The sequence below is a fragment of the Anabrus simplex genome, chromosome 1 (genome assembly GCF_040414725.1).
Source record: "Anabrus simplex isolate iqAnaSimp1 chromosome 1, ASM4041472v1, whole genome shotgun sequence".
Classification (NCBI taxonomy): Eukaryota; Metazoa; Arthropoda; class Insecta; order Orthoptera; family Tettigoniidae; genus Anabrus; species Anabrus simplex.
In genome coordinates, this window is record NC_090265.1 from 1,721,968,157 (window position 1) to 1,721,990,744 (window position 22,588).

The following is a 22,588-nucleotide window of genomic DNA, read 5'->3' on the forward strand; positions in this document are numbered from 1 at the left end:
CAAATGTTTCCTCCAAGGCAGATGAGAAATCCCCGCTTCACTGATAATTTGGAATAAAATGAATGTAGAATTTAATAAAAGTGAAGAGGAAGAAGCTTTTCTTACAAAATGCCTCTTTTTCCGGGTTGAATTTGGAGTTGTTTCATAAATTGTGTTGCTATAATTTGGAATAGGCCTAAATTGTTATTCTAGACCAGGCCATACTACTACTACTAACAAGTTAGCCTCTGCCTTAAGTATGCACACTGCTCATTCAAAACAGTGCATCAGAGTAGGGATCAAATAACTGGAATACTATGTTTTCTTTTTTTTTTTTTGCTTTACGCGCACCGACGATGAGGCAGGAAAGGGCTAGGATGGGGAAGGAAGTGGCCGTGGCCTTATTTAAGGTACACCCCCAGCATTTGCCTGGTGTGAAAATGGAAAACCACGGAAAACCATTTTCAGGGCTGCCGACAGTGGGGTTCGAACCCATGATCTCCCGAATACCGGATACTGGCCGCACTTAAGCGACTGCAGCTATCAAGCTCGGTGGAATACTATGAAGAACCAGTGTGTTACATTCCATCTGTATCAGAAAATGTATGAACCAGAGGAATGGCATGCTAAAGAAGAAAGTTTTCTAACTCCACGGCTATTTCCCGCCAATATTCAGTCAGGCTATTATACTCGGTACGCAGCAGTAATCCCATGTATCGGAGTTGAGAGGCAGCATAAGAGACAAATAACATCAATACAAACAATGGTCAATATAATGTTATTGTTGATAAATGTTATGCGCTTTCGATATTGTAGGCCTTCACATTTAGTTTTCTTCTGACTCTGAAATACCACTCATCATAGTTGGTACGATAAAACTGAATAAAACATAAATGATCGGAAAATGTATTCTCTGTAACTTTTGTTATGTAATACTTTTCGTTTCGGACCAAAAACAAACATATTTAAGAATTAACTTTTAGGTGCCTTCCCCTAAACTACAATTTCATTAAGGGTGAATAAAATTGTTTATAGCTTAGAGTATAGTTTCTAATTCCCCGACTCTATATACCAATTCTTATTAAATTCTGTTAACCCATTTTCTCGTGGCTCGGCGTCGACCTGGACTTGGCAACAAACATACAAATTCATGAATATCTGTGTTATCATAGCCCCCCTAAAAATGTATAAGACATAAATGGTCAAAATTTAATTCTATATAACTTTGGTTATGTAGTATGTATCGATACGACCAATAATAATGTAGGTAAATATTTGAGAATTAAATTTTAGGCCTTCCCCTAAACTACCATTTCATTCAGCATGAATAAAATTATTTATAGCCTAGATTATAGTGGCTCATTCTCAGACTTTGTATACTAGTTTTCAATGAGATAGGACCACTAATGACGTAAATATTTAAGAATTAAATTTTAGGCCATCCCCTAAACTACCATTTCTATCAGCATGAATACAATTATTTGTGGCTTAGATTGTAGCGACTTATTCCCCGACTTTTGCATACTGATTTTTATTAAATTCTCTTTAGCTGTTTTCTAGTGATGCGTGTACAGACAGACAGACAGACAGACAGACAGACAGACAGACAGACAGACAGACAGACAGACAGACAGACAGACAGACAGACAGACAGACAGAAATTATGGAAGAGTAAAAAGTGCATTTCCTTGTTACTATGGACATGACCAATACAGAAATACAATTCTTTTCAAATTCAGAGCAATGCGCAAACAAAACTCTTATTTTATATATATAGACTAGCTGACCCGACAGACGTCGTTCTGTCAAAAATAAGTGACAGTGGAACGAACTCAAATTCAGTCTGTACTGCACACAAAAATCAAAATACCTAATGCAAATGACGAATTATCAACATTGAGTTAATTTTCTACTGCTACAAAAAGTTAGTAACAAACTACTGGGAAAACGTGTTTTCATTACCTGCAATATTAATATCTTGATTGTGAATAAGGAAATGCTCAAATAGGTCACAACATATCACTACCTAGAAATAACCCTGATTGGCTGTAACGTAGATAGGAACTGTTCAGCAGGTCTTCAAATCCCTCATAGAGCCATAATTATTCCCCGTTGCAAATCAAGTAATTTGATAAGTTGATGGCGTGAAGATAATGTGGAAAAGCTTACTTCTCTTTCTTTGTAGGAAATAACTATCATAGAAAACACTGATTCCAATCAACACTATGAAGATATTTTTCATTGTAAAGCTTTAAGGTACACGATATTTTTTGTTTGATTACCTGGTGCGTAAACAAAGAAAGTTGATGGTTTTCCAACACAGGAACAGGCAACATACAATTGGCCATGCGAGAAACATGGGTTTTCAAGATTAATGCCGCAAACACTCAATGACTGCCCCGGGGATTTATTTATGGTCATAGCAAAAGCGAGCCGCACTGGAAACTGCAATCGTTTAAATTCAAATGGTATGTCAGTCGCAATCATAGGGATGTGTGGAATCAAAACGTGTTCTCCTTTATTCTTCCCCCTTAGAATGGTTGCTTTGATCACGTTGTTCAGTAATGTTTTCACCGCTAGCCATGTGCCATTACAAAGACGCAGTTGGTTGATATTTCGCAACATTATGAACACTGATCTGACATATAATTAAAGAATGTGAGGCGGCAATCCTGGCAAATATAGCGAGTTCAAAAATTCGGGTGAATACTTGATGACATCATCTTGGTTAGTAGCGGAATCAACTGATTTGTGTGTCCTCAATTCACCGAATTTTTAAATTTAATTCATATACATCCATGTTTTTGGCAGCCAATATAGCTCGTTCACTCAACCAAATTTGATCTGTGTAATTTTGAGCAATGTTTGGGAAAACCTCTTGAATGAGTTCGGTTTTGGATTCAGTAAACTGACAAAAATTGTCAGGAAAAGTGATGCAGCCAGTCAGAACGTCTGAAGGGAATTTGCCATTACCAATGTCAATGAAAATAAATAAATGAAATGGCGTATGGCTTTTAGTGTCGAGAGTGTCCGAGGGCATGTTTGGCTCGCCAGGTACAGGTCTTTCGATTTGACTCCCGTAGGCGACCTGCACGTCGTGATGAGGATGAAATGATGATGAAGACGACACATACACCCAGCCCCCATGCCAGCAAAATTAACCAATGATGGTTAAAATTCCCGACCCTGCCGGGAATCGAACCCGGGACCCCTGTGACCAAAGGCCAGCACGCTAACCACTTAGCCATGTAACCAGACACGGCGATGTCAATTAACTTAGTTGTTTTGAAAAAATCTCTCCAGATAGATCATTTTGCAACTCGACAAGCATATTCTGGCTTAAATTTAGTATCTTGGCGTGTTTCCACAAAACTGATGACTTTAAACATGCATTAAGTTCATCAGCTGGCGTTGATCATGGAATCACTGGCAATGTTTGACGAAAATCTCCTGCTAACAAAATCATCGCTCCACTAAATCGGTTTTGATTGTTCCACAGATCTTGCATGGTTGGGTCTAACACCTCCAAAGACTTTTTATGTGCCATGGTGCATTCATCCCACACTATCATTTACATTGCTGCAAAACCTTTGCCATTGCTGAGTTCTTCGATATGTTGCAGGTTGGAGTTTCGTTGCTTTGCATATTCAATGGCAATTTTAGTACTGAATAGGCTGTTCGACCACCTTCCAACAATGTAGCTGCAATGCCTGATGAAGCAAGTCTGTGTGCAATTTCATTGTGTGAGTGAATTGTTGCTAAGATCAATGAATTTAAGGAAGTTTTTCCTGTACCCCTGGGAGCATCCAAGAAGTAAATCCCTCCAATTCCATCATTTATGACTTTCATTAGAGTATCAAATACATACTTTTGTTGTTGGTTCAACAGCGGAAGATTTATTCGAACTCATGCTCTTAAAGCACCGAGATCATACAGTTTTCGCGTTGCAACTCTTGATTAAAAGCGTTGTGCATCGGGCGATTGGGCGCAGCCATGCCTAATTGAGATTGTACTTTGTTTGACATCATCAGCACATGTTCTCAATTGATATCAATGCCTCATTGCACATTTCTTCACTGATTTGTAAATTTGTGCAGTCCGATTAGACTGAAAATTGGCTTGGCTTGCAGCATTTCGAGTTCTTCGCCCGAAGTTGCTCCGCCCGCGTCTTGAGTCTTGAAATGAGTATACTGTAAATGGAAGCACACACAAAATAAATCAATCAGCCAAAGAAATCAATGAACTTGTTTGTTGAGAAGCGAAGATTTAAAAACAATCAGGGTAGACAAAGGTCTCTAAACTACGACACTGCGTGCGATTGCCTGGAGAGCGTACATGCAAAACCAAAACCCAAGGAGACATTCTTCCTGTCACAAACTGAGAACTAAGCATGAACTAAGCATGGGGTTTGTTTTAAAAATAACTTCCATATCTGAAGACCATTTGTCTTGCTTTGACCCCCCATGTAAATTCAATAGCAAAGAAGTTGGCCAGCGACTGACTTTTTTGTGCCTGCACATAAAAATCACTGAACATGACTGAAAAGAAACACAAATAGTGCATGTTCTTATCATTTAAATTTAAAAACAAACTTATTATACAATAGGAGTTATGACATGATAAGTTCTATGTAATGAAGATTTTGCATTTGAGGTAACATACCATTATATTCACATTTTCACACTCAATTATTTTGTAAACCTGCTTTTTGTTCACGGCATCAAATACGGCTTGAAATTTTGTACATAATCCAATATTCACCCATTTTAACCGATAACATTGAGATTTACGGACATTTGGCAAACGCGCTGGTTTAGAGGAGGGCAGTGTTAAGTGCAAACGTGGGAGGTGGTGGTGGTGGTGATTATTGTTTTAAGAGGAAGTACAACTAGGCAACCATCCTCTATATAACACTAATCAGAGAGAAAAATGGAAGGGATCCGACACTTCGAAAAACGAAGGTATCGGCCAAAGGAAGACAAGGGCCACGAAGGGCGTGAAAATGAAAGACTCCCTAGCCCTCGCAAACCTAATAGCGTCGGGGTCAGAAAAGAACAAGAGTTGACCAAGGGAGGTCGGATAGGATAGATGAAAGTGAGGAGCCTGGCACAAGTAAGTGGAAGCAACGCCAGGACTCAGCTAAGGGCCCCGTGGTCGCCAACCCACGCTCCAAATTTCAGAGCCCCTGGGGCCAAACGTGGGAGAAGGAAAGAGAGAGGAACAGTTTGAATGGAAAAGGAGAAGTGAAGCTTTTACGGTTTTTCCTGGCATTTTTTCAGTTTTTCTTTTCGTAAAAACCTTACTCGGTCTTCGACGAATATTTGAAAAAAAAAAAAGAATTAGCCGAATTGGTCCAGCCGTTCCCGAGTTTTGCGCTTAGCAACACATTTAGCGATTCATTTTTATTTATATAGATGTATGGATATGATCATATTTATCTTGTCATCCTTATACCAGACTTGTATTGATACTAATGAACAGCAATTTTTTATGACCCATAATTCGATTTTAACTATAGCTGTTTTATAACTTTTCAGCATAATATCCTTTTCAACATAATATCCTTTTATTTCAAAACATTTTTCCCAAAGCTCTACAAATTTGAAAATGACCTCATGGTAAAAATCCTTTCCATCAGCTTGTAGACACTGGTGCAATTCTTACTGAATTTTTTAATGTTGCCTCATAGTATTGACCTCACATCTGCGTAAGGTAGTCAGGGATCCCATGGGCCCCTAGACAGAACATACTCCTTAAGTGAGGGCTCCTGTTATGGTGCAATGCTTGATGGAGCTGGCAAAGTGTTTGGACAAAACTGCAAGCAAACGTTCTAGTTCAATTTCTGATGACCTCACAATTTGTTCCTGGTTCATAATAAAGGAACCAATTTTCATCATCTTTTACACCATTACTTTCATTTCAGTGTCTACAGAAAACCCAGTAGTTATGAACTTCTCATCAGCCTAAGCTTGCACTGCACTGTATCCTGCTGAAGGTGATGTGCCCAACTCTTTCCATCTTGCATTCAGTGCAGGGGGACCACAATCCGCCATTGAATATATTATTCATTGTACAATTCCTCTGTATGAGCCTTTGGCTCATTGGAATTAATTATTGAAATAAACATCATCATAATCATCATCTGTTTCAATTTCATTTCCTACCTTTGCTGGCTGCAATGCACACTTCCTCATGGCAACTCTGAAGTCTATGGCAAATTTCAGCAGGAATTTTTTCTTAACCCTTTTGGAGCCAGGAGCCGATCTGGTCAGCCGCTCACCATCAGCTGGAAGAGGCCAGAGCTCCACCTCCACTCTATTACTGTAAAGTGCCAGGCCGTTTTTAGCGGAAATACATGTATTTTAAAATTTGCGTATATCTACCAGTGTATAGCAAATACCGATATGAAATTTTCTACATATCGACTACGTAGAATAAACAACTGATTTAGAATGATATAAAGAATCAAAAGCATTTTATTGTTGATTTATAGTTGTCAATAATTTTCACTTTTACAAAGATGAAATCATTTTCGCACTTACACTCTCAATATCTACTTTTTTAAAGTTATTTACGATACATAAGAGTATACATAATGATGTATAATGTATTTCTAAATACAGTTATATATAATAATTAATCTGAACGAGAAAAATGAAATCATAAAAAGTAAACATTCAAACATGTCACTAGTAAAAACAAGACAATTTTTACTCACCGATAAAATTCACGTATATGTATCGATGTATGGCAAATACTGACAAGAAACATTTTATGTGCGGACAACATAGTATAAAAAATAATTCTGAATTATTAAAATATTAAAAATCTAGTTGATATTATAGTTTTTGTGTTTCACAAAAACCTTTTCTCATTTTTGATTCTAGTATCTATTAAAAAGAATTTTACAATACAACAGAATATACACAATTACAAAATGTATGGTGCTAAAGCCCTGATTTGCTTTGGCCTACTAAACGACTTTTGCTTAGTTCGAAAACCTGCAGTTTACGAAGTGACACATGGACAGTGAGACAAATCCTCTCGGTCATTATCCTTGGTTTTCTATACCGAGATCGCCCTCCCACACTCAGATATCTTCTCAGTTGCAATCCTTAGAGTCACTTAGGTCAAGTGGACTTCGAACCAACCCTCAGGCTCAGGTAAATAATTCATGACCTGGCCAGGAATTGAACCTGTTACCTCTGGGTGAGAGGCAGGCACGCTACACTTGTCCCGCGGGGATTGGTGGTGGTGATTATTGTTTTAAGAGGAAGTACAACTGGACAACCATCCTCTATATAACACTAATCAGAGAGAAAAAATGGAAGGGTTCGACACTTCGAAATATGAAGGTATCGGCCAAAGGAGGACAAGGGCCACAAAGGGCATGAAAATGGACGACTCCCTAGGCCTCCATACATAATACCGCCGGGGTCTGAAAAGAACAAGAGTTGACCAAGGGAGGTCACATGGGATAGATGAAAGTGAGGAGCCTGGCACAAGCAAGTGGAAGCAATGCCAGGACTCAGCTAAGGGCCCTGTGGTCACCAACCCACGCTCCAAAGTTCAGAGCCCCTGGGGCCTTGCCCGCGGGGTGGTGGTGGTGGTGATTATTGTTTTAAGAGGAAGTACAACTAGGCAACCATCCTCTATATAACACTAATCAGAGGGAAAAATGGAAGGGGTCCGACACTTCGAAAAATGAAGATATCGGCCAAAGGAAGACAAGGGCCACGAAGGGCGTGAAAATGAAAGACTCCCTAGCCCTCGCAAACCTAATAGCGTTGGGGTCGGAAAAGAACAAGAGTGACCAAGGGAGGTCGGATAGGATAGATGAAAGTGAGGAGCCGGGCACAAGTAAGTGGAAGGAATGCCAGGACTCAGCTGAGGGCCCCGTGGTCGCCAACCCACGCTCCAAAGTTCAGAGCCCCTGGGGCTTGCCCGCGGGGATCGGCAGTTACATAATTATAGAGGACTATATGTGACTATAATGTTTAGGAGACGAAAAGTGAAAAGTAAATTGAAGTGTGATATGGGTGTAGAATCAGTTGGAGGGTCATGTTTAGTTCCAAGGAGTTCCATGAAGTAGACAGGAGGCTAAGGAATGTTGTCAGGTTAATTGGGAGAAATTTCCACAAAATGTTCTCCAGAGACATTATTATTATAATGATCTTCATTATCACTAGTTTCATCTACCACCATATTCACAGTAGCTTTAGTGCCGTTAGAAACAAATAAATGTCTCTTTTTTAGCTGCGATGATTCCGAGGGCGTTGCCGGTATGATTTCATCGCTACTCCCTGAACTAAATTCACTATTGATATCCGATAAATCATATGCGTTAACTTTGCATTGTTCCAAATACTGCATTAATTTGTCATCATAAATACGTGCTGAAAAGATATCACGTGAATCACTTGCTATTTTGCTGTCACAAATCCACTCACTGCAAGGAGCAATCTCTTACTGATCGGTTAGCGGTATTTGTAAATACAGCAAACGACTCTTGTGAAAGCTATAACACCCTCTTAGATCTGCCAAAGCAAGGTTAGGCACACAATAACGTGTAGCCCCTTTACTATAGGTTGTCACAAAAGTATGCACGACACTATAGATTGCCTGAAAATTACGTATATCACAGAATTTTAAGCCGGCCGATGTAATCAGGTCTGTCAACTTACGACTGGCTTTTAAAAGCTGATCTGATCAGCTTTGGAAATTTAAAGTGCGGGTGCTCGCACTACCACCTGGCTCCACAAGGGTTAAACAAGGAATTCAATGAGAGAAGACAGCTGAAGAGAAATATCACTGCCAATAATTTCATAACAACTGTATATCCCAAAGTGATAAAAACTAATGATTACACAATGCCTAAAGTATGGAAAATAAGTTGATGAATTCCTTTTTTTGCACATTTATTTTATATAACCTTTGTATTGTGTTTGAATATCATTTATGTTGCTGTGCTGTACTCCTTCCTTTATCTACTGTGAACATAAGATTCTCATACCTTTGTACTTACTTTCATTCTGTCTCAACTTGCTGACGAGTTAATATGGGGCATAAAGTAGCCTGCGTTACAAAAGCCCGGATTCAATTCACAACCTCTCTGCACTGTTCATGTGAGTGAATATGATGCTGCTGCCAGCAATTTAGGGTTGTTAAGCCTGGAGAAAACCCCTTGGTGCTCCTTGTTACGAGTAGTTTATGAATGAACACAGGGCTTCACCCCCTCCCTACCTCATCACTATCCTACATTCAGATGCACAGGTCACCTATAGGCGTGAAATAGAAAGACCTGTATCAGGCAAGCTCAACATGTCCTGAGACATACCTGGCACAAAAAGCCATAAGAATTACAAAGACCACACAAGACTAGTAAGATGAGCTCTGAAATTACTGTGATTTTTATATTTTTTCATTTCTGGTAACAAGTTGGACAAATATAATGTAACATGTTTAGCAGTTGTTGCATTTCTTTCTGTTAATCTCTTTTCAGCCCTTGAGCTCGCTCATCTGGGACCTCCAACAAAGGGCAGGTAAGTGTTTTATACAGCTTCCTAGGAGGAAGCATAAATTGAACAATTCAAAATTAATTCTGATAAATCAACATTTTCAAGTGGATTAGTAATTTTATTGAAGAGTATACATTGTATACACAGAATAAATAACTATGAGTAGGTTAATATCTCAGAGACTGATGGTGTAAACTAACCTTTTAAACACTATAGGAAGCCTGTGTCATGAGAAGCAGGCGTTATGTTGTCGCATTATCCAACCCCCTCAATGAGCTGCGCTACATGGAAAATGTCACTACGTTATTATTACTCGTGCCACACCAAAAGTTTTTTACTTAAAAAAAAATGACATTAAAAGAAGCAGCTTCTCAATTGAAACAGACTAAATTACATGCGTACTTTTGTTGTATCTCTTCTGGCTCTTAAAACTCAAGCATCCCATCTTGATCCCTTTAGGGAATTTTTGGACACTTTCTTCTTCTAGGGATCTTGCAGTTACCAGGTTCTCTGACACAAATGTTTAAGCTTCTAGGCTGCTTTAATTTGCTATGCACACCTCTGTATACTTCAACTTCCATATATTGGTATGAAAACCCTCCCTTAGTATAATAATTCTATTTTCAAGTTTAGTCAGGCCACTTAAGGGGGGTATAATTTTACAATTTCTCATTAGCATTGTCTATAAGGTAACAATTCAACTTTAAACCTGCTGGAATTAGCTACAACATCTGTTTTATTACAAGATAAGTATAATATTTAATATTAAATTCTATAACTTAATTGGATTTCTTTTTATACCAGCCTCATCGGAAGGAGGGTGAACACCGTGAAGTGAAGGGGGACGACCATCTATCCCCCAAACGGGGCCCAATGGGCCCAACAGCCACCCCTTCAAGTGAAATATCTAACAATGACCCCTTCAGGATGAAATATCCAACAGGGCAATTGTTCTGGTGCAAGCGTCATCAAAGGTAAGTCCTGTGGAGGTGAACGCCCCCACAAACATGCACGGTGGGTACGAACCCATCCTCCCTAGAGTTTTACCTATTCTAGTTGTCTCTTAACACTTGAGTACAACCATCACAAGAATACAAGTATCCTATAGATTTCATCTTAATAAGAACCCAATTGAGAATTTCAACCACCCGGCAAATTAAGCAATTCTGCCCTCGAATCCTAAAGGCAGAACTCAAGATAAAACTGCAAACAACAACAACAACAGGTATCTAGGTGATGGAAGGAAACCCCTGACAGCAGAAGTTTTCAAGAAAATTTTCTACAGTTGGGCAGTGTCATGGCATAAGACAAAGAAATGGTTTGCAGAGATCTGGAAAAGAAATACTGGGTGCCAAAACAGCACCCTAGCTTTAACAGACTCAACAGCACAACTTAATCCCTCCCCACCATCTACCTCCTCCAACGAATTTTCCCCAGGAAATGAACATCTTGAACAAACTGACCCTGACCCTGCAGCCAGCCATGACAATCTCATCCAGTGTTACTTCAGCAGACACCTCCCAAAGGATGATATCATTGTGATACTCCCCCCTCCTGTTTAACCCCTCAGCGCCGACCTCTATACGTGGTATAGACCCATACATGGTTCTGCATTTCCGGCTATAGCGCGAAGAGTTTTGGAGTTATGGATATGCAAGTTATTTTGTTTTCAAGATGACATTTTCGGGTTTATCAGTGTTGTAAATAGGAATTGAAAATCGTTAAAATGTAGTTGTTTTTGCAAGGATAATTATTTGTCAAGTAAGTCTGAGCACTAATCTCTGCTTTTCTAAAGTATGTTTGCTTCATTCTTTCCCACAGAATAAAATAAAGAAATGATGATCTGAGAAGTTTGTCTTTCCGCGCGATGTTCTTTGCTCTAATTTTACATTAATAGAGCAGTTTATTTATTATATTTGTCTTTATTTCTCAGCTTGTAATATTTTCGTAACTCTCCGCGAGCGCTTTATGTAGGCATCAGTTAGTGCTGCTTTCTGTCATACGATACGAGAACCAGTTGTTCGTGGTATGTATCTCGTTTGAAAGACGATGTCTCGACCTTTTATCTGAAATATGTATTGAGTTGGTTTGTTAATCCCCTCATTCAGTTTTGTCCTGCTGCTTTCGGTCTCGCTGCAGCTTCATCAGTCCGTGTGACGCGCCGCGCTCAATGGCTAGCTCCAGCCGTGGCTTGACTGACAGTAACGTGCTTGAAATATTGTATAATTCAGATGAAAGTTTAGTCGAAAGTAGTAGTGGCAGTATAAGCAGATAGATGATGTGGCTGTGACGGATGCAGTGCTAAATGATGAGAGTGACGATGAGGAAGAACCAGTACTTGGAAATTTTGTCTAGGAGACTATAGATAATTATACAGGTCAAAGGGAAGTTTTCAAGAGTGGATTCTGATTCCTAAATTCTCTAATAATATTCAAACAAGTCACAAGGACAAACATTGAGCAGTTATCTTATCGGGTTCAGCTGATGGAAGGTTTGTTTACAAAATACGCTCGCTCAGGTGGGGAACGAAATATTCAAGGCGTGCGCGCATCAGATAATACAGTTCCAAGGTTGCAGGAAAGACTTTTTATCAGGAAATTATCACCCAAGTATGAGAAATACAAACCTCTGAGACGTTGTATTGTGTGTTCAAAACACGGCGAAAAGAATACGTCGGTGTACTGCTGCCAGGAGTGTGACTTGGGTCTCTGTCACGAAGAGTGCTTCGAACTCTACCACACGAAACTAAGTTACTAAGGAAATCTGAAACAATTATGTAATTATCTGCATGCATATAATTCTATCATAAGGAATTCCAAATTTCGTGAATATCGGGCTACTCTTATACATGTAGTAACGCTTTAAGTGAATCAATGTATTTCAGTCGCGCGAAGTGCAAACCTCATCCGGCTGCGGGGTAAGATGCTCTTTAAATGGCTGTGGCGCTGAGGGGTAAACTGCCAAAACCATGAAAGCCCACAGGATATCCCTCCAAGAAACACTCACCTACTTGACCAATAGCCTGTCAGTCATTGAAGAAACCTACAACCTTCTCATCCTAATAACTCCTGTCAAAAACAAAGTCATGAATCCCATAACAAAAGCCCTAGAAAAAAATGCAGTACTTCTGAATAACCTATCCCAACTGACATCTCAATAAATCCACAAGCAGAGACTGCACACTTCACAGAACCTCACAAAATTAATAGTACCCAAACCCCCGTAGAAACAGATACCAAACAAACACAGAAAAATGGGCTAGGCAAGGGATCAAAATCAAAGCCCCATACAATTAATATCAATCAATCAATACTGATCTGCATTTAGGGCAGTCGCCCAGGTGGCAGATTCTCTTTCTGTTGTTTTCCTAGCCTTTTCTTAAATGATTTCAAAGAAACTGGAAATTTATTGAACATCTCCCGTGGTAAGTTATTCCAATCCTTAACTCCCCTTCCTATAAATGAATATTTGCCCCAGTTTGTCCTCTTGAAATCCAACGCAGCCCAGAAGCCAGATCCGAGCCAAAACCGTGCCTCCTCTCAACCAATGATGGAGGTGGAGACTACCACTGCAGCCCCTGCCCCCACACCACCACCAAAGACTGCACCACCTACACAGCTGAAGAGAAATCGCCTGAACCATAGACCCAACGCAAAAGCTATAACACATCTCGACAGCTTGTAATACAATGTTTCAACTGTCAACACTTACACCACTCCGCCCACGGCTGTTCTCATCCTCAAGATGTAACAGGTGTGGGAGTAACCCCCACCATTCTGCATGTGAGGTACCCAAACAGAAGACAACATTCAATAACTGTAAGGTTGCCCACGCAGCCTCTTACCCTGGTTGCCCCTCAATGAGAGTGGTGGTGGTGGTGGTGATTATTGTTTTAAGAGGAAGTACAACTTGGCAACCGTCCTCTATATAACACTAATCAGAAAGAAAAAATGGAAGGGGTCCGTTCCTTTGAAAAATGAAGGTATTGGCCAAAGTGGTGGTGGTGGTGATTATTGTTTTAAGAGGAAGTACAACTAGGCAACCATCCTCTATATAAAATTAATCTGTGTATTAAATTGAAGGGACACATCAAAAAATGAAGATATCGGCCAAAGAAAGACAAGGGCCACGAAGGGCGTGAAAATGAAAGACTCCCTAGCCCTCGCAAACCTAATAGCGTCAGGGTCGGAAAAGAACAAGAGTTTGCCAAGAGAGATCGGATAGGATAGCAGAAAGTGAGGAGCCTGGCAGAAGTAAGTGGAAGCAATGCCAGGACTCAGCTTAGGGCCTCGTGGTCGCCAACCCACGCTCCAAATTTCAGAGCCCCTGAGGCCCCTTTTAGTCACCTTTTACAACAGGCAGGGGATACCGTGGGTGTTATTCTACCGCCCCCACCCACAGGGGGGCCCTTCATGAGAGTGGCAATCAGACATAAACAAGCCACACTCAACAGAAAAACATAGCAGATACCCAAACTAGTGGACTTCAACATAATACCTCCAAACGTAAATCTACCTCCAGACGCTATGAAACTGGCTCTACAGTTACTAACTACACTCATTACGACGGAGTGATACTAAGCAGGAACACCAAGGCAGATGCACTTTTAATACGTTATTGATAACTTCATACCAACAGATAAAACTATTTATGGACTTACGTCTTACCATAGCACACAACACTGGTACACTGAGAAGGTACCAATAAAAGCATAAATCACGCACAAACAGTTAAGCAACATCAGGCGTGGTCACCCACTGGATGGATCCCCAAGTCTGCGCTCAGACCCAAACTAGGAAGCAGTGAGTTCTTTCCTAACACCTGACTATATAAACTTACTTGTCATAAGTCCACAAATCAAAATTTAATACTAAAGTTACTAGCTGCAACTTGAATGCGTGCTGTGTCATCATACGCCACGATAGCTGTCCGGTCGGAGAGGATTTCATACCATACTTCTTAACATTACCTAACATTTGCTCTGTAGTCTGCTTCATGCTTTGTTAGCTACAGAGCTAAATTACTTCCACTCCACAGTCGTAAGAGCAGCGCAGAGACGAACCGGAAATAACGAAAAGACAAAAAAAAAAAAAAAATACCTTGCCTCCCCCCTTGGGGTACGGGGCATTGGGGTGTACACACAGGTTACAGGAGTATAAGGCTGGAGCAGAAGCTAGAGAACAGATAACAAGATAGATCTGGAAGACATGTAGAAAGGTGGTGTTGGTGATTATAGTTTTAAGAAAAAGTACAACTAGGCAACCATCCTCTATATAAAATTAATCTGTGTATTAAATTGAAATGACACATCAAAAAATGAAGATATCGGCCAAAGGAAGGAAAGGGCAATGAAGGGCGTGAAAATGAAAGACTCCCTAGGCCTCGGGAACCTAATACCGTCGAGTTCGGAAAAGAACAAAAGTTGACCAAGAGAGGTCAGATAGGATAGACGAAAGTGAGGAGCATGGCACAAGTAAGTAGAAGCAATGCCAGGACTCAGCTAAGGGTCCCGTGGTCGCCAACCGACGCTCCAAAGTTCAGATCCCCTGGGGGCCCCTTTTAGTCGCATCTTATGACAGGCAGGGGATACGTGGGTGTTAGTCAACCACCCCCACCCACAGGGGGAGCCCCTTTTAGTCGCCTCTTATGACAGGCAGGGGATACCATGGCTGTTTTCTACCACCCCCACCCACAGGGGGAGGTGGTGTTGGTGGTGATTATTGTTTTAAGACGAAGTACAACTAGGCAACCATCCTCTATATAACACTAATCAGAGGGGAAAAATGGAAGGGATCCGACACTTCGAAAAATGAAGATATCTATCAAAGTAAGACAAGGGCCACGAAGGGCGTGAAAATGAAGGACTCTCTAGCCCTCGCAAACCTAATAGCGTCGGGGTCGGAAAAGAACAAGAGTTGGTCAAGAGAGGTCGGATAGGATAGATGAAAGTGAGGAACCTGGCACAAGTAAGTGGAAGCAATACCAGGACTCAGCTAAGGGCCCCATGGTTGCCAACCCACGTTCCAAAGTTCAGAGCCCCTGAGGCCCCTTTTAGTCACATCTTATGACAGGCAGTGGATACCGTGGGTGTTAGTCTACCACCCCCACCCACAGGGGAGCCCCTTTTAGTCGCCTCATACGACAGGCAGGGGATACCATGGGTGTTTTCTACCACCCCCACCCACAGGGGGAAGACATGTAGAAAAAGACTAAAAAAACCTCAATTGCAGTGAAGTAGAACATGCAAACAGTAACAGAAACCATGAACACTGCAAAGAAATGTGTATTTTATCTTCAAACCACCCAGATGGATTTCAGTTCTTAAAAAAAAGGATTATGGTAAACCTAAAAAATCAATAACCATTTTATTATTTATTAATACAAATTCATTCCCCCTATGACAAGGATGCTACAAACATGAAATATACTTGAACCGTGTGTTTGGTCTCCTCCCGCCTTAAAGGACTTGGTACCTGTGCTGTGCTCCTAGCGGGCTCATTGAAAATTTACTACCATCATTGTGCGTATTTCTGAATGTCCTAGGCATTGATTGTGTAATAAATGTGTCTCTCCCTGTTCCTCACTTATGGCTCCATGGACAAGGAATTCTTTCCGTCCTGGGGCGTCCCTCCGTATTTGCATTTCTTTCGTATGTCGATCGTCTGCCATGCTCCCTCGCGTGTACTTACCCCCTCCCGGCTTCTCCGAGAGAGGGGCGTGATGACGTTGGTATCGGGACCTACCCCTCCCGGCGAGCCAGTGTGCCTCGCCGGGCGGTGGTCCGTCTCACTTACCTGCTGCTCTTGGTGGAGAGCACTACTCTTGGGTCGAACCAAGGACCGTGAGAGGGGCATGGGAGGTAAGATCTACTGGCTTGCTATGTGTTGGTAGGATGATGGGAGGAACTAGGAACTTGTACAGATATGTAACGCCATGTATCTGGTGGTAGTTGATAAGGAACGGCTTGGTGCCGAGATATTTTGTGAAAGTAACGTAAAGTAACTTAAGGTGTTGTACGTTTCTTGTAACATGAAAGAAAGGTTCCAGAATGTTCTGGACGTGTAGTTGGGAAGTATGCGTGTCATTGTGAGTTCACTGATAGAAGAGTTTTCCTTACCTTGTAACTGGCGAGCTGTATATACGTTGTAGCGCTGTAGTGATTAGTAAGACATTTATTTGGTACCAAGGTGCGCAGCTTACGTTATGTTAAGCCTTTTATTAGAAGAGTGGAATTCCTCTTATATTTTACAAGGATGAGAAATGGAAACGGGTTAAAACCCTTCTTTAGTTATGTTATGTTGATTTTCGTGCGCTTCCGAATTGGTTTGTTTTACATTGTCTATGAATAAAGTTGTTGTCAAGCTGTTTGAATTGGGACTTGACATTATCCTCTGGGTTGGACCTTACTTTTATATCCAGATCCCTGGCCCGCTCTCCTTTGGGTCATCCTGCCGGGGGTACGGCACAGTGGTGGTAGCAGAGCGTGGTTCGATCTGGATTTCCTTTTTTTTTTTCATTAACTTGCGAAATTTGAGCTCCCAGAGCTCTCTCGTCTCGGTGCTTGTAATTTTGCCTTGTGTGTTGTATCATTTACACGATGTCTGCTCGCGACATTATTTATCCGGGAGCTTTGCGGAAGGAGGAATTGCTGTATGAGTTAGCAATACGTAATTTGGAATCGAAAGGGACAGTTAAGGCCGATGAACTCTTGTTGAGGAACAATTTACATCGGAATGTCTCAGCGCCCTGTTATACCGAAAGCGAGGTCACGAGTTCGGTATCCCTTATTGAGACTAACCTCTCTGATATCGCCTCAGTGATGGATTTTCTGGAGAGCGACGTCGCTTCGCCCCATCAACTTAAGAGAGTACAGGGTCGTTTGATGCATTATGTTCATCGTGTAGGTGATTTGCTGTCATTAGAATTGAAGGAGGAGGTGTTAAATCAGGTTCAGGATTTACAGGTCAAATCTTCTACGCTTTTAGAGAAAGTTGAGACTTGGCTAGCTGACCCGTCCATCAAGACTAAGCCAGTGTTACCTTCCACTGCGGCGGTGGTAGGCGAGTTAAACCAACCCACTCCTGACCTTGGGCCTGACGGGCAGCGAACTTCCCTCGAGCCGCATTTCTCATCTTTAGAGCGTTCTTCAAAACAGACTACGAGGCAACAGCCACCTTTGTCGCCGCAGGTTTCACCATTTTCGAGTATTCCTCACCCATTGAATAACATGCTGAAGGACAGCCCGCGCTACTCAGTGAATTCGGCGAGTGATGTGGTTGCATTTCTTCGTTTTCTTGTCGAATTCTTGGATCATGCTCAAGTATTTGGGTTGACGCATGCACAAATTTTACAGGTGATCTATCCGCATACTGTTGGAGTTCTTTCTGATAAGATTGTTAATGCTATATCGGAACAATTATCGTTGCATCAGTTTCATGCCCATATACTAACTCACTTTATCCCCGCTAGGGCTCTTAATTCCTTGGTGCAACAATTCTACTTTCGTGTGCAACGTTTAAATGAGACCTTATCAGAATTTATTTCTGACATTAAATTTTATGCCAGGGTATTCGCACTTGATTATACGGAGGAGCAGGTGGTTTCGACTATCGTGGAAGGGATTACTCCGTCGTATCGTTCTTGCTTGTGTTTTGTGTCTCAGCCTCGTAACTTTGCCGAGTTGGAAGCTATGGTCGTCTCGGCGGAGGGCATTCGACATGCCGACTCGCTTCGCGATCCTGATCTTTCTTCTGGCCGGGGTGTTTCTGAGCGTGCTGTTACTCGTAAACCCGCCCCGTTAAAAATATGTTTTGGCTGCGGCGCGTCTGATCATCTCCGTAATAAGTGCCCTTCTCGATCTCTTCAGGCACAAGGGCCTAGCCGTGGTTCGAGTACCGAGGGGCCGCCTAGGGTTTCGAAGGTTGTATGTTTTCGCTGTGGGACCCCGGGTCATGTAGCGAGGGATTGCACGAAAGGGCCGAAAGGTATCTGACTAGACCGGCAAAAGGCCAGGGACAGGCTCATTAATTCGCCGTCGCCTAGTCAAAATCATCGTACGACTCCAGGTGAACGTTTGTCATCCTGTCCTGCCGAATGTTTGCGGATAACGACCGAGAATAAGGGGGTAGCTCCATTTGTCAAGGCCGAGATTAATAATGAGCCAGTGACGGCACTCTTAGATACTGGAAGTGTTGTTTCCTTTGTAAGCGAGAAGTGGTTTGGTCTGCATAAATCTGTGTGTAAATTTCCCGTCGTCCACCCGGTTTCCTTTTCCTGTGTGGCTGCTAATTCTTCTAGAGTTGAAGTCTTGGGAGTTGTGAAGTGTAAGATTCGTGTTGCTAATTTTTCGTGGAAATTTCCGTTGTATGTGGCCAAAGATTTACCGTGTCCTGTAATCTTTGGATCTGATTTTTTCGCTTACTCAGGCTTGGTTTTGGATATACAGGAAGGGTCCTGCTGGTTCAAATTTTGTCGTGATGTTCGGATTCCTGTATTGCGGTCTAACTCGGGTTCTTCTTTTGCCGTGGTGCCCTCTGAGGACGAAAAGGGCGCCGATCTTAGCCATTTGCCCGAGGATCAGGCCAAGAGCATTAGGGAGTTGTGTGATGCCTTTCCCGAGGTTCTGACGGAAAAATTGGGGATGACTAACTTGTTGGAGTACAAGATAGAGGTCTCAGATTCTATTCCTGTTAGGAGTCCGCCCTATCGTCTTTCTCCCCCAAAAATGCGAGCATTGAAGGAGATCATCGATAACATGTTGCAGGAGGGAATAATTCGGCCTTCCACGTCCGCTTACTCCTCACCCATATTTCTCGTGCCTAAGCCTCAGGGAGGTTACCGTCCAGTTTTGGATTATAGGTCATTGAATAAGAAGGTGATATTGCAATCTGTTCCGCTCCCAGACTTACATTCCTGTTTTTCGTGGTTCAGAAAGGCTAGGTATTTTACCGTCCTGGATTTAAACCAGGCATATTATCAAATCCCTTTGGCAGAGGAGTCCCGTCATTTGACAGCCTTCGCAACCGACTGGAACCTCTACGAATTTTGTCGATTGCCCTTTGGCATTTCCACTGGCGCTGCGGTGCTTAGTAGGCTTCTAGATCAGTTGTTTTCGGATATTAAATTCAGTTATCTTTATCATTACCTCGACGATGTCGTCATCTATTCGGAAACCTTTGAGGAGCACCTTGACCACCTGCGCGAAGTGTTGTCTAGACTGCGTAACGCTGGCCTGACGGTTAAATTGTCGAAGGTTTCCTTTGCAAAGCCGCAGATGTCCTTTTTAGGCCATATAGTGTCATCTAATGGAGTTTCAGTCGACCAGTCTCGCACCCGGGCCATTGATGAGTTCAGACCCCCACAGGACGTTAAAGGCGTCGCCCGCTTCATCGGGATGGTAAACTTCTTCCGTAAGTTTATCCCTAACCTTGCTAAGCGTGCTGGGCCTCTTAACGCCCTCCGGCGTAAAGGGGTGAAGTTTGAATGGGGTACTTCACAACAAGCAGCCTTCGAGGATCTGAAGTTGGCTATAACTAATGCTCCCATACTTGCGATGCCCGATTTTTCAAAAACCTTCATTGTTCAGACCGATGCTTCAGCCTCGGCGGTTGCAGCTGTCTTAATGCAGGAATCCGACCTGGGCCGACGACCTGTTGCTTACGCTTCCAGGACCTTGACTCCTCTTGAAAGTAAATATTCAGTCTATGAGTTAGAGGGTTTGGCTGTGTTGTTTGCCCTAGAGAGGTTTCGAATGTATTTAGAACATGTAAAATTCGAGCTTGAAACCGATAACCAAGCGTTGAGCTGGGTCCTGGGTAAACCTAGGAAAACGGGCCGTCTAGCTCGGTGGGCCATAAGAATATCGGCGTTTCAGTTCGATGTACGGCACATTCGAGGCTCGGACAATGTTGTGGCCGATTCGCTTAGCCGCATGTTCACTGGTCAGCCTATTCAGGATGATGACTCTTCTGACCCTGAGGTCCTAACTTCTTTACCCCTGGCTGGAGCGATCTTGACTGATGCCCCGTTGTTATACCATGATCTTGCAAAATTCCAAGTGGAAGATCCTATCTTAGGGCCTATTGTCCAGCAGTTGAAAGAAGGCAAGATTGTTAACCCATATGTGTTAAGAAATGGTGTCCTGTGCTGTCCCTCCCGCTCTGATCACAAGATGAAAGTTGTTGTTCCATCGGTATTAGTACCTATGATATTTAAATATTTCCATGAAACTCCTTTGGCTGGTCATCTGGGAGTGTTTAAGACCAGGGAGAAAATTCGCGAAACCTTTATTTGGAAGGGGCTGGATGCTGAAGTCCGTGAGATGGTCAAAGCGTGTAAGATTTGTAGGATGAGCAAGCCTGCCCTTAATACTCGGGTCGGCCTGTTGTCTTCTACCCAGGCTACGCGACCCATGCAACGTCTATTTATAGATTATGTGGGACCCCTCCCCAAGTCAAGGACGGATGGCAATAGATTTATATTTGTTTGTGTCGACGGCTTCACTCGTTTTTCTTGGTTTTTTCCGACGAGGTTAGCCACGGCAGAGTCCACCATAAGGTGTTTAAAAACCATATTTTCTTCTTTTGGTCCGAGCCAGTACTTGGTGTCCGATAATGCGAGGGCGTTCACGTCGAATTTGTTCAGAAAGTTTTGCTTTAGCCTGTCCATTACGCATGTAACAACGTCCCCGTACCACCCCCAACCTTCTTATGCAGAGAGAGTCAACCGCAATTTGCGGGCCGCTCTCATCGCCTTCCATCATGACGATGTTTTGAGATGGGACACTTCGTTGCCATGGCTGGCTTTCGCATTTAATTCTGCTGTACATGAAGCGCATCAGTTTTCTCCTGTGTCTCTTATGTTCTCCTTCGTTCCCAACTCTCCACTCAGTAATCTCTGGAACATTGATGAACTGTTACCAGAGAGGATTGACCCCCTTAACATCAGGGCAATTTGGAAAAAGGCTAAGGAAAACCTCAAGGTGTCCTATGAGAAGAAGAGAGAACGTTACAATGAGGGGCGCCGACCGACCGATCTCGCTGTAGGAGATAATGTTTTTGTTAAGAATTTCGTGCCTTCCGGGAAGCTCGCTCCTAGATTCCGTGGACCGTATGAAATTATGGATTTCTTAACGCCGGTCACCTTGTTGGTAAAGGATCCGGAGACGGAGAGAGTCTTCCGAGTTCATCTTTCGCAAGTAAAGCCTGCTTAGCGTTTCAGCTACGGGTACCTTGGTTTCATGTGGTATGAAGCTTTAACTTGGTTATCCGGAGAGTTTTGACTCATTTCCATTCTTGTCGGAGATATGCTCTTCCCTTAGTTAGTTTAAGTTTGTTCTTCCCTTTTTAAGAAAAACAAATCTGGATGTATTATTTATTTATTATGTATGATTTAATGTGAGTCCTCCCGGAGTCCTATCGCACCCGTACTGCTCCCATGCCCCCCGGTCCGGTCCCCTACACTGCATTGGCCCCCTGTACCCTGTACCGGTGGATGGATATCTTTCGACATCTTTGCTGGCCTTCTGCTTTATTTTACAGTGGACTGGAGTATCCACCTACGCCCACTGCTCCATGAGAAGGGCCCCTCGTGGCTGCGATTCCTGGCGATCATTGACTCCAGCCGCCGTGTCTTACGGCTACCGAGTTCAGAAGGATTGGGATTTCCAGCGTCTGAGTTGCCTAAGGAGGCTCCGAGACGGTCCGCTACTGTGGCCGTTGTCCTGCATGCATGCCGCTCAAGGTTTGGTTGGGTTGTATCCCAGCTATGATGGTTGCCGGCCCTGATGGCCCACCTTTCCCCTGGCGATTGCTGGGGACATCTTCATTGAACTGAATGTTGCCATATCCCGGGATATACTTGTCAAAGACTCGCTACTTCATTGTGGTGTACAGTAAGAAACTAATTTTTTGATACAGCAAGAATGTAAAGTCAGAGATATACTTGTCAAAGACTCGCTACTTCATTATGGTGTATAGTAAGAAAGTAATTTCAGTGCTAATCTTGGCAAGAACTCGCTATTTCGTTTAATGTACAGCAAGAATGTAAATTCAGAGATAATCTTGGACTCACTACGTCATTTTGGTGACCAG